Source organism: Mastomys coucha, unplaced genomic scaffold, assembly GCF_008632895.1.
Source record: "Mastomys coucha isolate ucsf_1 unplaced genomic scaffold, UCSF_Mcou_1 pScaffold20, whole genome shotgun sequence".
Classification (NCBI taxonomy): domain Eukaryota; kingdom Metazoa; phylum Chordata; class Mammalia; order Rodentia; family Muridae; genus Mastomys; species Mastomys coucha.
Window position 1 is genome coordinate 136,324,879 of NW_022196903.1, and position 4,673 is coordinate 136,329,551.

Consider the following 4,673-nt stretch of genomic DNA (forward strand, 5'->3'; position numbering starts at 1 on the left):
AAAAAAAAAAAAAAAAAAAAAAAAAACAAAAACAAAAACAAACAAAACAGCCACAGCCCTGTGCGCCACTAACCTGGATTTACTGAATCCAGTATTAAGACGATTCCAGTCAGTTGTCAGTAGGAACTGTTAAGTCTCTAACCCATCTCTTGGGAGACGAAGCCACAGGATTGCCAAGAGTTCATGGCCAGCTTGAGCTAAAGAATGAAATGTTACCGTGACTGATGATTCATTGGTGATAGGTGATAGATAAATAATGAGTGGATGGGTGGGTGGATGTACGGATGGGCAGATGGACAGACTGATGATCCAGCACATCTCCCAGACCTTGTCCAGGGGCCAGATGTTCTCTGGAGTAGGGTGTGTGAAAGTCACTGGCTGGCTGCAGCCTTTCCTGTGACAGTTCTCAGTTGTGAGGCCCTCAGTGCTACCCTTACATCCCCTCTTACCTCCTTACCTGCTGAACGCAGACAGCTGGATCTTCTGTGTCCTTTCCACAGAACCTTCTACTTGTTTTACACTGATTCAATGATTAAGGTTCCTGTCTCAGAAGGTGTATATCCACCCCTGGCATTTCATAGCTGCAAATAAATGTTGAACCAATGCAAGTGGAGTTATCCAGCTCTTCTCTTATTTGTCCCCTCCATCCTCTAGTGTCTGATGTCAGTTTTGGGGGAGCAGAGTCTCTGCCAGCCACAATGAGAATGAGGTGAACGATGAACCCTGTAGAAGTCTACGTCACACCCTACCTTTACATAAAGTGGCTTGTTAATGGAGAGGAGGAATGACCAAGGGCAGCCTTTGTTCCCTAGGAAAGCCAGATGCTAGGACAATGTAGGTCTCTCTTCACATCTACAAGATGGTATGAATATTGATTCTTGGGTCAGCCTCTTTTCCATTGGAAATAAAGGGGTCAGGGTCTTATCTGGCCCCTTTCAGCGATATATCTGATTACAATAATTATATTTTAATTAGAGCTGATATTATAAAGAACTCTCCTAAGGGGAAAGTAATGAAGGAAATTTGTTCCTTAAGTGAATATATCTGGAAATATAAGCATGCTTCAATCTCTGGCATGTGAAACTGCTTATAATGATAGCAATCAAAGCCTTGAGCCTTCTGTTGTGATCCTGGACTGGAGTTTTAATGTAAAAGCTGAGCTGTGACAACCCCAACAGGCTGGGCTGGCAATACCCAACTGAAAAGATATTTGTGAAAAGCAGAGAAAGGAGGTGTTCTCCATGTGCATTGGGAAGGGTACTGACACAACCCCCGCGCCCTTGGTTGAGCATCCAACTAATTCAAATATATACAGTTTGAGGGGGTGTCACTTTAAACAGGGCCAGGTGATTCTTCGTCAAATGGAACCCGGGCATCCTAGAGCCAAGTTTCAAAATCCAAGTTATCTTAGTGATGAAGGCAAATGGTCTCTAATGAACATACCTTAAAGAAAGACATAGGAGCCTATTTGATTGACAACCTGCTTGTTCATACTGTCAGCAGAAGAAAATTCAATACCTTGACCTATCATACTTTGAACCAGATAACTGGGCTCCCTCTCATGGTTCAGAATCGCACCTGTCTTTAATGCCTTGTGATTTAACAGAAACATCTTCCTGGAGACGGTGCCCACTGCCAGGCCTTTGAGAGCAGCATTTGTCATGCTGCCTGTGGTGAGCCTGAGATATTGATAACATGTCAGAGCCCTTCCCTTCATCTGTTCCACAAAATGGAAAATGGCAGTTTTGACGTAAAACACCTACTTATGGATTCACCAGATAACTAACAGGGCATTTTTATTCTTAAGGCCAAAAGTTTTTCTTGGTGATTCATTTTCCTGTTCCTCTTCCTAAAACTTTTACAGTTTTTTGTTATATGTATGTATACATATAACAAATATATATATTTGTGTGCATGTGTGTGTGCATGTGAGAAAAGGTTCCACAACATACATGTGGAGGTCAAGTTTTCACTTTATGGAACCCGGGGCTCACACTCCAGCCTTCAAACTTGCACCCCATGAAGCCAGCTCCCCAGCCCCATGTGCTTGGTTTTAATCGGTCTCCTAAAGCAGTGGGAACAAGCCACTGCATCGACAGGGCTTTACCCATGACCAGCTCCCCAGGCCCATGTGCTTGGTTTAATCGGTCTCTTAGAACAGTGGGGACAAGCCACTGCATCGGCAGCTTTGGCTGCTTTGCTGTTTCATTATGAGGAAAAGTCTGCAAATCCCTAAATATGAATTCCTATGAATCACATGAATGATTTTCCATTGTCATTCACTAGCTGTGATGGATGATCAACTGTCAGCTTGATGACTCTAGATGATCCTTCCGGAATGCCTGTGTGGGACGTTACTTTTTTGTTATTCCTGGTTTTTTTTTTTTTAAGAGTGTTTTTAATTGAAATAGAATTATGTCACTTCCCCCTCCCTTTCCTTTCCACCCCTTCCAAGCTGCCTCAAGTGTCTCCAATTCTCAAAGTTGATAGCCTCTTTTTTTTATTATATTTGTTATATACATATGCATGTGTATGTAAACACACTTACACACACCACTGAGTCTATTTTTCTTGTTTTGTGTAAATGGTTTCCAGGCTGAGCACTCAGAATTAGACAACCGTAGAGAGGTTCACCCCTGGGAAAGATTACTTCTCCCAGCAGTCACTGGTTACCTGCGGCTCTTTGTCTAGGTGGGACCTTGTACATTTTCCCCGTGCATGTTCATATGTTCATAGGTATTGCTATTGTTCCAGTCTTGTTTGTACAGCACTACTCGGAGAGACAGGTTCCCAGCAGACTTTATGCTATTCTGGCTCTTAACATCTTTCTTATCCCTCTTCGCAGACGTTCCCTCTGGTCATAGAGGTGGGAGCTGTCGTGTAGATTTATCCATTGAGACCAAGCTATCTTGATTAACTGTCTTGATTAGCTTGAACTGAGACCCTGCCCCCTATGGGTGGCAACCATTCCTTGTGCTCAGATCCTGGACTGTGTGTAAAGGAGAAAGTGACCTGAGCAGATGCATTTATTGCTCTCTGCTTCCCTGTGTGACCAGCTGCTTCCAGGGTTGTAGATACAGGATAACCAGCTGCTTCCAGCTGTGTGCATACAGTATAACCAGCTGCTTTCAGCTGTGTGCATACAGTGTAACTGCTACAACATTTTCTCTGTCCAATCACATTAGGGCAGTGACAGGCCTGTGATTGGACAGGAATAGAGAAGTGGAGCTAGAGTTGGAGGAGGAAAAGGGTCAGAGGAGCAGGAGGAGTGTGGTCATGATGGAGACAGACGATGAGGACGGATCTAACCCCACGAGGTTATACAACCAAACAAAGGTTTTTACAAAATAGATTAATTGGATTAGGATATTGTCTTTATTATTTGGTTTAGAAACTATTGTATTGGCATCTTGTAATTGTGATTTTAGTATTATATAAATATGATTGGATATTAAGGCATTAAGAGTCATGTTTTACTTACTGGGTCTTAGGCACTATTAATGATTGTGGGAGTGTGTAAAAAGTTGCATGTGCGTGAGATGTTTTTAATAGCTAGGAGAGAATAATAAGAGCCCGCTGGAACGTGGCCCCGTGGACAGGCTAAAAAGCAAGTTTGCATGGTGGATTCATTTTTTTTTAACTTTTATTGCATTATGATGAGAAAAGTTGCATGATTTCAATTTATCTGAATTTGTTAACATTTAAAAACATATTTTATGTAAATAGAATTAAATTACATTCTTGTTTCCCTTTTGTACCCCAACTCCTCCCAGAGACCCCTTTCCATACCTACAATATCTTTTTTGTCATATTCCTTAAAATTTATAAAATATTATAACAAAAATAAGTATTATAAAAGTTGTTTGATGTAAAACAACCATCAATTTAACAGTCTTATGGAGTCCCGTGTCGCCTGGCCTCAGAGCTGAGCAGCGCAGGCTGCCCTGCTACCTCTCTGTAACCGCCTCCCAGGCCTGTCGCAGTTGGGCTCGGGCTCCTTTGCCGAGCCACCATGTCGCAGAGCGGGAAGGAGAACCTGCAGGGCTCCTGGGTAGAACTGCACTTCAGCAATGGGAATGGGAGCAGCGTTCCAGCCTCCGTCTCTATTTACAATGGTGACATGGAAAAAATACTGTTGGATGCCCAGCATGAATCTGGACGAAATAGCTCCAAGAGTTCTCACTGTGACAGCCCACCTCGCTCCCAGACACTTTGGCGAGAAAAACAGCACTCTGTCTGAGGAAGATTATATTGAGAGAAGAAGAGAAGTTGAAAGTATCTTGAAGAAAAACTCAGATTGGATATGGGATTGGTCAAGTCGGCCAGAAAATATTCCCCCCAAGGAGTTCCTTTTTAAACACCCGAAGCACACAGCTACTCTCAGCATGAGAAACACAAGCGTTATGAAGAAAGGGGGCATTTTCTCAGCAGACTTTCTGAAGGTTTTCCTTCCATCTCTGTTACTGTCTCATCTGCTGGCCATTGGCTTGGGGATCTACATTGGAAGGCGTCTGACAACTCCCACTAGCACCTTCTGATGAAGATTTGGATCTTCTGTTCGCACAGTGAGGACTCCTATCTGAGCTGTGACAGCTAACTGAAGAGCTAGCATGATCCTTGGGTGTTTGCACTATGTGTGTTTATTTGTTCTGTAAATGCGGTTTTCCTGATTT

General features: G+C 42.9%; 1 pseudogene; it reads left to right on the plus strand.

The window, feature by feature from the left end:
* The first annotated feature begins 3,918 nt into the window (after nucleotides 1-3,918).
* LOC116098428 lies at nucleotides 3,919-4,632 on the plus strand (annotated as a pseudogene).
* The last annotated feature ends 41 nt before the right edge of the window (nucleotides 4,633-4,673 follow it).